The sequence below is a fragment of the Symsagittifera roscoffensis genome, chromosome 8, assembly GCF_963678635.1.
Source record: "Symsagittifera roscoffensis chromosome 8, txSymRosc1.1, whole genome shotgun sequence".
Classification (NCBI taxonomy): domain Eukaryota; kingdom Metazoa; phylum Xenacoelomorpha; order Acoela; family Convolutidae; genus Symsagittifera; species Symsagittifera roscoffensis.
In genome coordinates this window covers 38,356,806-38,368,438 of record NC_087069.1, presented here as the reverse complement: position 1 = coordinate 38,368,438, position 11,633 = coordinate 38,356,806, and positions in this window count along the sequence as shown.

The window sequence follows — 11,633 nt, the reverse complement described above, 5'->3', positions numbered from 1 at the left end:
TTTTTAATCGATTACAATCGATTATAATCGATTATAATGGCGAACTTCTTCTTTTAAATTTTCAGGAAAACTGTTACTAATGTCAGTTGCTTAAATTAATTTCTCTTCAATATATTTTCAAAAGTTTTTTTTATAATTTTTTTCTAAATTTTCGAATTTTTTTTTTTGAAATTGTGCGACCTCACGTTTTTTCTAAAACACGGAGTTAACTTCAAACATGACAATTTACATTTACATTTACATTCAAACATGACAAAATATGAGTAATCCTTCGTAATTCTATATTAGTTTACCCTGGAAACGGAATTTTTCTTGATTATACGTTAATTCTTGATTATCACTGACCCTTTTCCAGAAGGGTCACTCATAGTTTTTCCAGAAATTATTACTTGAATTTTATGGTCGGGCTGGCAGCTATTATGGTAAATGGTTTTCGCAAACAAAGAGGACTTATTAAAATCATTAGTGCACAAAATTTTTTATATATTGCTGATTTTTTTAATCATATTATTGCAGTATTTTAAAACAGTAACGAGAATTTTATATAAATGCATGTTTTCGTATATTTGCAGTTTTGTAATTTTACATCTTTAAACTTGCTTTTTTTCTTCCAGGCATAATTAAAATTAAAAATAGAATCGCTGAATTAGCTAACTAAAATGGATTATAATCGATTATAATGGATTATAATGGATTTTTTTACCTCATAAATAATCGATTATAATCGATTATAATGGATTGTAATGGATTTTTTAACCTCATAAATAATCAATTATAATGGATTTTCTTGACAAAATAATCGATTTCAGTGACAAAAATAATGGATTATAATCGATTATAATCGATTATAATGGATTATTTTTTCTCAAAAATAATCGATTATAATGGCAATATAATCGATTTCGTGGTCTGAATTTTACATCCGTAATGGATTATAATCGATTATTTTTGTCTTGTGAATCCATTATAATCGATTAGAATCCATGAGCGCTCGGTGCGGGTAGGGCCAATAAAGCAATCATATATAGTTATTGTTTCGACCATGTCACTGAAAGTATTCAAGTGTTCAAATACATTAAAGAACTTTAGTAGGTGATCATGTGAAGTTTATTTTCAAAAGCTCTATTGGTTGTGATTGGAATCTAAGAAAGTACCGAAAAGTTGTCCAACTGTCAAGGAAAGTTGAGGACATAAGTTCTATAAGACGGTGGAACTTTCTGAATCAGCGACTTCCTGGCAAAGATAAACATGTAAAAAAATTTTAATTTGGTGTACAAATATTTGAAGTTTAAAAGGAGCAAAACACAATTTACATGAATCGAAATTTACATCAATAACTTTTCAACCAACACTGTATTGATATTTACAGCCACTAAAGTTTTCTTGTTTTATTTGATTTTGGAGCAGCTGCAACAAAAATTATCACATTGGAAGGGTTTTGTTAAGGTAGCGTTTGTTGACACACGCCGTTTTACAAAAATTTTTAGTAACTAGAAACAAAATGCAATGTGTACTTCGAATGACACCTTGAAGCACTCGGTAAAATTGACAAGTTAAGCAATCTACCATATTAAATTTGACTGGTTACTTGAATCTAATATGACATTGTTGTTCATAGAGACCCATTAGTTGAATTTTAAAAATTACCACTGAATCAGTGTAAATCAGTAGATTGGTATCGATTAACGAGAATGATATGAATGCCTCTTTAACGATGATCAAGAATTTTTATTTTTGGAAATAATCTTAAAGTATACGAGAATTTATGTTAACATTTGATATTATGAGAGAAGAATACCGGGTTGAGAAAAAAAGATTATCATACTGTTTCATACTATTTCGTCCGCTATCAAAAAAAAACTAATATACTAATAAAATAGCAAGATGAGTATTTTTCCATACTTTGAATTATTATGATAAGCATTTTTTGCCACATTCTGGAATTAAAAAACATTCTAAAACTAAAGCATTTTTTGCCACATTCTGGAATTAAATAAGTGTTTTGCCATAGTTTTTATTACAAAAATTTTATGAAAAGAGCACAAGCAATTTTCTGTTCAATGAAATTGCATGATAAGCTTTTTCCGTATATTTAAATTGTACGATACGCATTTTTTCTTTAAACGAATAACAAAAAAAAAATTTGTTTGGAATTTTTGTGTTTAATCCGAAACACTAACCAAGGTTTTTTCTCATAAGAAAACCCAGAGTGTAACTGGTATATACCACGCAGATAAACTACATTAAGTGATTTAGCCATGTAAGTTAACTTTAACATTTTCACATGGAACTATCTACCAAAAATGTTACTTTTTGTATATGGCTAGATAATTTTTAGTTTGAAAAACTTTGTGGTTGAGAAAAAAAAGCCTGATTTTTCTACAAGTTTATCTTAGCATATAAAACAACAAACAATAATTGTGTTTACAAAAAAAAACAATTTTTGCAATTTTTGGATTTTCTGGTGAAAACTTACCCTGGACTACGTTGTAAACACAAAAAATCAAATTTTGCATGCAAAATTTGTTTTTTTTTTGTAAAAATATTCGAGCACAAAAGCGAGTTTGCAACAAAAAGGGATTAAAAATTTTTACCTCAAGTTTATGTTTTATATATATGAAAAAATGCATATCATTTAATTTAATATGAAAACTTTATGAAAAACATTTTTTCCGACCGAAACTATCTGCATATCTTTCAATTTTCATATATGAAAACTATATGATAAGCATTTTTTCCAACCTAAATTATCTTTTTGACTGTAAATTGATCTCAATCACTGAAAGCACCCATTAAACTCAATTAAAATTGCCCAAACAAAGTTTCAAATGGTTTTTGAATTTATAATTTTTATCTGAAAAATTCTTATCGTACAATTTCATTTATTAAAATTTTATGATAAGCACTTTTTTTCGAAGAAAATTAAACTCATTATTTTGATAATTAAAATTTTTATGTCTTTGAAAGCCTTCAATCAACTCATTTGTATTTACCAAAACATGTTTTAAGACAATGTTATTGTTCGACCATGTCACTGAAAGTATTCAAGTGTTCAAATACATTAAATAACTTTAGTAGGTGATTATGTGCAGTTTTTTTAAAAGCTCTATTGGTTGTGATTGGAATCTCAGAAAGTCCCAAAAAGTTGTCCAATTGTCAAGGAAAGTTGAAGACATAAGTTCTATAAATCGGTGGAACTTTCTGAATCAGCGACCTCCTGGCAAAGATAAACATGTAAAAAAATTTTAATTTGGTGTACAAATATTTGAAGTTTGTAAAAGGAGCAAAACACAATTTAAATGAATCGAAATTTACATCAATAACTTTTCAACCAACTTTTCAACCAACTTTTCAACCAACACTGTATTGATATTTACAGCCACTAAAGTTTTCTAGTTTTATTTGATTTTGGAGCAGCTGCAACAAAAATTATCACATTGGAAGGGTTTTGTTAAGGTAGCGTTTGTTGACACACGCCGTTTTACAAAATTTTTTGGTAACTAGAAACAAAATGCAATGTGTACTTCGAATGAAACCTTGAAGCACTCGGTAAAATTGAGAAGTTAAGCAATCTACCATATTAAATTTGACTGGTTACTTGAATCTAATATGACATTGTTGTTCATAGAGACCCATTAGTTGAGTTTTAAAAATTACCACTGAATCAGTGTAAATCAGTAGATTGGTATCGATTAACGAGAATGATATGAATGCCTCTTTAACGATGATCAAGAATTTTTATGTTAACATTTAAACGATCTTTTGAATCTTAAACGAGAATTTATGTTAACATTTGATATTATGAGAGAAGAATACCGGGTTGAGAAAAAAAGATTATCATACTGTTTCATACTATTTCGTCCGCTATCAAAAAAAAACTAATATACTAATAAAATAGCAAGATGAGTATTTTTCCATACTTTGAATTATTATGATAAGCATTTTTTGCCACATTCTGGAATTAAAAAACATTCTAAAACTAAAGCATTTTTTGCCACATTCTGGAATTAAATAAGTGTTTTGCCATAGTTTTTATTACAAAAATTTTATGAAAAGAGCACAAGCAATTTTCTGTTCAATGAAATTGCATGATAAGCTTTTTCCGTATATTTAAATTGTATGATACGCATTTTTTCTTTAAACGAATAACAAAAAAAAAATTTGTTTGGAATTTTTGTGTTTAATCCGAAACACTAACCAAGGTTTTTTCTCATAAGAAAACCCAGGGTGTAACTGGTAGTTACAACGCAGACAAACTACATTAAGTGATTTAGCCATGTAAGTTAACTTTAACATTTTCACATGGAACTATCTACCAAAAATGTTACTTTTTGTATATGGCTAGATAATTTTTAGTTTGAAAAACTTTGTGGTTGAGAAAACAAACCTGATTTTTCTACAAGTTTATCTTAGCATATAAAACAACAAACAATAATTGTGTTTACAAAAAAAAACAATTTTTGCAATTTTTGGATTTTCTGGTGAAAACTTACCCTGGACTACGTTGTAAACACAAAAAATCAAATTTTGCATGCAAAATTTGTTTTTTTTTGTAAAAATATTCGAGCACAAAAGCGAGTTTGCAACAAAAAAGGGAGTAAAAATTTTTACCTCAAGTTTATGTTTTATATATATGAAAAAATGCATATCATTTAATTTAATATGAAAACTTTATGAAAAACATTTTTTCCGACCGAAACTATCTGCATATCTTTCAATTTTCATATATGAAAACTATATGATAAGCATTTTTTCCAACCTAAATTATCTTTTTGACTGTAAATTGATCTCAATCACTGGAAGCACCCATTAAACTCATTTAAAATTGCCCAAACAAAGTTTCAAATGGTTTTTGAATTTTTTATTTTTATCTGAAAAATTCTTATCGTACAGTTTCATTTATAAAAATTTTATGATAAGCACTTTTTTTCGAAGAAAATTAAACTCATTATTTTGATAATTAAAATTTTTATGTCTTTGAAAGCCTTCAATCAACTCATTTGTATTTACCAAAACATGTTTTAAGACAATTTCGAAGAAAAATTTTTAACAAAAAGCTCATCAAGCAGTTTTCATCCGTGTAGAATAAAAATGTCAAATATAATAAAAATGTGTATTGAAAATCAGTTTTTTTAAAAATTTTATATGACAAGCTTTTTTTCTATAGAAGCCATATATGAAATTGTATGATGAAGGCTTTTCTTCTTTCCTTCTATGGATGTCAAATAGGGCTGTTAATTATGTAAGATTATTTTTGTTGTTAGTAAGAGTAAATTTATAAGCTTAACGTCTCATATAAGTCCAATATGGGATGCAAAAATGTGTTCGTTTTCCTGACGCAATGCATCATTGTTTCAATTGGGTTTTGTTGAAGTGCTTGATTGATACAGCACAAAAACATCATGCTGATGGGACTTAAGTTCACCAAGTTTTTTTTGAATATCGTTTGTCGAATTTTTCCAAAGCTAAGGTAGTTATTTTTGGACTGTATCGTCGAAATTATCTCAGTGCTTGGAATACTAATATTTTACGTCCTGACTTTTGTTGTTAGATTAGAAATCACGAATTTTGAAGCGTAGCTTGTAGTGAAACAATAATGTTTTTGTTTTTACTGAAAAATCAGTTGGTCAGATAGGGAGCTTAAATCTGAATGAGAATAGTTTCAAAAATTAGCTATCTGAAGATTTTTTGTGACTCTTTGTTCCTGAATTCCAGATACAAGTCTTTAAAGTTGTTTAAATGTTGTCGTAATGATCAGAAAAATGAACTACATAAAGAAAAACAAAGGCAGCGTCTTTTTTACCGAATCTGCTTACAGTTCACAGAACAAACATTTTGGCCTCTTAATGATAAAATAACTTAATGCATTTCGTCTATGAAACTACCCGCAGTGAGGTTCCTGGATATTAATCGATAATAATCAGTTTTCGTGGTCAAATTTAATGAGTTTATAATCGATTATAAAAAAAACTTTGGGACCACGCAGTCGATTAAATTGCGTTATAATCCATAACTTTTTCAGAAAAAAAACTTGATTGTAATCCATTTAAATGAATTATAAGGTTTAATGATAGGTTATCACATCTATAGTTTTTTTTCCAATTTTTATGCAAAATGTGAAAATTTTTCTACATTACTCAATTTCTAAACCTACTCACCTTTATTAAAATTTTGCAAGACCATATTTTTGTACCTACCCTCACCAATCACTAGCCCCCCAAGCACTACCCACCCCAGCTACGCGATCCCCCTACCCTCATTCAACCTAAGATCTCACCTCAACAAATCAAAAATCTCACCGCAATCAATTTTGTGTCTGTATGTTCCTGGATTCCATAGACAAGCCTTTAAACATGTTAAAGTTTTGTCGGAACAATCAGAGGAAATGAAATTACAAAAAAACAAAGGGAGCGTCCTTTTTGCCTCGTAATGGTAAAATTACTTAATGAACATAAAATCTATAAAATCACACGCAGTGATGTTCGCTGGACAATAATCACTTATAATTAGTTTTCGTGGTCCAAAATGTTGACATGATAATCGATTATAGTTATAATTTGGGACCACGCAAGCGACTAAAATCCCTTATAATCCATTGTTTTTAGATTAAAAAGTTGGTTAGAATCCATTTAAAATCCATTACAATGGATTATAATGGATTATAATCACTGTAATTTTTTTCAAATATTCTGCAAAATATGCATCTTTTTCCATATTACTCACAGCCCACTCGATTTCTAAACCTACTCACCTTAAGTTGAATGTTGCAAAACCACCTTTCTGCATCTACCCACATTAACCACCAACCCCCCAACCCTTAACCACCCCCACCTACGCCATCCCCCTACCCTCATTCAACCTAAAACCTTCCCCACCTACCCTCAACCACCGCCCACCCCCACCAACTAGGGTGGGGTGATTGTTAAATGGGTGTGTGCATTTTAGGGAGTAGGGGGGCACGCGTATTTTAACAGTAAGGTTGGTGGGGAGGAGAGGTGGTGGTGAGCGAAGAAAGTAAGAATTATGGGAGTTAGTAGGGAGTAGAAAGGCGGAAGGAAAGACAAATAGAAACAAAACTGCTCGTATTATGGTGCAAAACTGAATTTTCACTTTCAAAAACTTATTTAAGAAAGCCAAAAATCCAAACGCATTAGCTTTAAATTGTCACAAGCGCAAAAATTTAACTAAAGAACTGCAGATTGAACGTGAAAATTATATCTTATCTATGAGTTGTAGAAGTCCTCATACATCTAATCTATGAGTTCTAGTAATTCTAGAAATACACTACCACTGTTGTTACTATCTGGTCAGTTTCCTAGTAGAATCAACGAAGCTTCACAAAAATTCAGTGTATAGATCTTGGAGTTTTGCAGACTCGCACTAAAATCTTTTCCACCTAGGTGGCAATTATTGAACCAGGTACTACTAACTTATACAAAATAGTGACACTAATATAATGCTCTGACTGCCTTTTAAGGTCTATGGAGCAGTACTAACATGAAAAAATTAAATGTAAAAAAATAAATTGATTTTTTTTTATTTGAGATTTTTTGTAAAAATCAGCCCTCCACACTCCATATAAAGTAAAAAGTGATAAGTTTTGCTTCAATAAACAAATCAATTATGGTAAATAAGCTCACTTTAACAAATTTGGAACAGATTCTAAGACGGATTGAATATCCGCTTAAGCATTAATAGCGCGAAACATATCTCGCGTTAATTGTCCCAAGTTGGCCAAAGTGGCAATCTTCACACCCCCACACCGTTACAAAAAACGAACACAGGTGAATTGTCTTTTTAAATTTGAGCTCAGGTCAACAAAACTTTTTGAACAAAATAAGAAAAATTCAGCCAAAAATGACTAGTTGATTAGTCGAAAAATGTCTGAAGAAAAAAAACCCGAGCACAAATATTTCGCTACTTTTGTTAGGAACTTCGGACCAAAAAGATCAGTAGATCAGCTGTAGCCTAAAATTAAAGTTATTTTATCTGTTTGCAAAAATCAAGTTTTGAATGTTTGATTGCGAGGGTTTGGAAAATCTAGGCTCCTACCCATAAAAATCAATTATAATCCATTATATTCCATTATAATCCATTTTTATCTATTATAATATGTTAAAATGATTTCGAATTTATTTGTTTTATGATCGTTTTTTAATCAATTATAATCCATTGTTTTTAGATTAAAAAGTTGGTTAGAATCCATTTAAAATCCATTACAATGGATAATAATGGATTATAATCACTGTAATTTTTTCAAATTTTCTGCAAAATATGCATCTTTTTCTATATTACTCACAGACCACTCGATTTCTAAACCTACTCACCTTGAGTTGAATGTTCCATAACCACCTTTCTGCACCTACCCACATTAACCACCAACCCCCCAACCCTTAACCACCCCCACCTACGCCATCCTCCTACCCTCATTCAACCTAAAACCTTCCCCACCTACCCTCAACCACCGCCCACCCCCACCGACCAGATTGGGGTGATTGTTAAATGAGTGTGTGCATTTGAGGGAGTAGGGGGAGCACGCGTATTTTAACAGTAAGTGTGGTGGGGAGGAGAGGTGGTGGTGAGCGAAGAAAGTAAGAATTATGGGAGTTAGTAGGGAGTAGAAAGGCGGAAGGAAAGACAAATAGAAACAAAACTGCTCGTATTATGGTGCAAAATTGAATTTTCACTTTCAGAAACGTTCTTAAGAAAACCAAAAATCCAAACGCAGAAGCTTTAATTTGTGACGAGCGCAAAAATTTAACTAAAGAACTGCAGATTGAACGTGAAAATTATATCTTATCTATGAGTTGTAGAAGTCCTCATATATCTTATCTATGAGTTCTAGTAATTCTAGAAATAAACTACCACTGTTGTTACTATCTGGTCAGTTTCCTAGTAGAATCAACGAAGCTTCATAAAAATTCAGTGTATAGATCTTGGAGTTTTGCAGACTCGCACTAAAATCTTTTTCACCTAGGTGGCAATTATTGAACCAGGTAGTACTAACTTATACAAAATAGTGAAACTAATGTAATGCTATGACTGCCTTTTAAGGTCTATGGAGCAGTACTAACATGAAAAAAATAAATGTAAAAAATAAAATGATTTTTGTTATTTGAGATTTTTTGTAAAAATCAGCCCTCCACACTCCATAAAAGTAAAAAGTGATAGGTTTTGCTTCTATTAATAAATCAATTATGGTAAATAAGCTCACTTTAACAAATTTGGAACAGATTCTAAGACGGATTGAATATCCGCTTATGCATTAATAGCGCGAAACAAATCGCGCGTTAATTGTCCCAAGTTGGCCAAAGTGGCAATCTTCACACCCCCACACCGTTACAAAAAATGAACACAGGTGAAGTGCCTTTTTAAATTTGAGCTCAGGTCAACAAAACTTTTGAGCTCAGGTCAAAAAATTCAGCCAAAAATGACTAGCTGATTAGTCAAAAAATGTCTGAAGAAAAAAAAACCCGAGCACAAATATTTCGCTACTTTTGTTAGGAACTTCGTACCAAAAAGATCAGTAGATCAGCTGTAGCGTAAAATTAAAGTTATTTTTTCTGTTTGCAAAATTCAAGTTTTGAATCTTTGATTGCGAGGGTTTGGAAAATCCAGGCTCCTACCCATAAATATCAATTATAATCCATTATAATCCATTTTTATCGATTATAATGTGTTAAAATGATTTCGAATTTATTTGTTTTATGATCGCTTTTTAATCAATTATAATTGACAATTTTAGAGTTTTATGGAGACAGACCACGAAAATCCATTATAATCGATTACTATCCATGGAACCTCATTTAAAAAAAATTGTTTGCTCTGATTTTGGTTCTCCGTAAAATTATGTAGCTATTAAAAGATTACAAAATTTCTATTTACGTTTAATAAATAAGTTCTTTCTAATGCTATATTGCACTTGACTCGGGTTCCATAGTATTTTTAACGAACTGGTTCTAATCTATTATTCAAAAAAACTCTGAAAGGGGTCGTTTTGTGCCTGCTTTGGTGATTATCTTTCTGGTAAGTTTTCGTTCCCGATATCGAAACAACACTGCTCGCATCAGGGCAAAGCCTTAAATGTTTGGTGTTTTTTTGGCTGATATAAAAAATTTTGTCAAAAATGGCTAGTTAAAAGTTCGAAATATGTCTGAAGGAAAAAAAAACCACTCCGAGCACAAAAAGCCGTTACTTTCGATACGAAAGTCGGAACAAAAAATGAAAACACAAAATCAATGAAAAAATACTCCACATTCAATAGCGATTACTTCAATTTCAAATCCGACAATTCAAAAACTGTACGTGGAGTTCAATGACAAATTTTACACCATTAGTACGCGAAGTTATATTATTTTTATCCATTTATCTTTCAATTGCAATCCACTGATAATTTGGGGATTAGTCATGCATAACCTTTGTGTTATGGCTAGGGTTAACTTCCAAAAAGAAATTGTGCATTGTCGTTTAATTGGAAAGTGTCATGTCGAAATGAAAAGATTTATTTGGTTTTGGAAGACTTCATGTATTATATAACTGCTGCAACGAGAATTCCTATCTACTCTAATTCGATTATTTGTGCATTAATGGCATGGGAAAGATACATTATGGTTTGTCATGCTACTGATTACCCGGTAATTTTGTCTGATCAAAAACGCAAGCGGATCTACTCTATTGTAACTCTAATTATCACGGGATTTTTCCTACTTCATATTTTGGACGCTATAATAGAGTCAATACTTGACAATGATGATGTTCGATGAACAAGGATCTTTTTCAACAGATTTAATTAGGTTTTTCTAGCTTTTTCATTGAAAGCAGAAAAACTTTACTGGAATAAGTTAAGCTTAGAAATTAACACAAATGGACAAAATAAAAAAGTCACACTTAAGCCACTTTTAAATTCAACATTTTTTAAAAACTGTTTTGTTAAGATTCTCTAAAACATTTGTTGAGCTAAACTTTCGTTCAGTTGTTTGGGAAGTTTTGTTAAGATGAAGAGGTTTTCTATTTCGATTTTTACTCTCCTTTTGATGCTACGACAGAGGCTATAATGCCTCTAAGACAATTTCAACCAAAAGCCCCAAAAAGTGTACAAAAGCAAAAGCTTTTAGAACAGAAAAACTCGTTTTTAGAACTCGTTTTTTCTTGATTCTATACACACTAGTAGGTTTTTTTTGCTAAGAACAAATTAGTTTCACAGTATCAATCACCGTTGAAAAACGTTAGTCTAATTTTAATTAAATTTTCATGGATGATTTCGTGTTATTTCATAGATTTTTGAATTGGCAGTTTTGTAAAGATGAACAATGAACATTGATTGATAAAAGAGCGATGAAATATCGTTGATTTAGCACTGGAAAACAAAAAACAAACAAGACTGCTCGTATCAGGGCGAAGCCCTGAATGTTCCGACTGCCTTTAAGGTTTATGGAGCAGCAGTAATAACATTTAAAAAATCAAATGAAATAAAATAAAACGAAAATTTTTCTTTTTAATTTGAAATTTTTTAAGAAAATGATCCCCCCACACGCCATATAAAGTACAAAAAGAGAGATTTCGTTCCTTGTAACAAATCAATTATGGCAAATAAGCTTCGTTCAACTAATTTGGAACGATTTATAAGACGGATT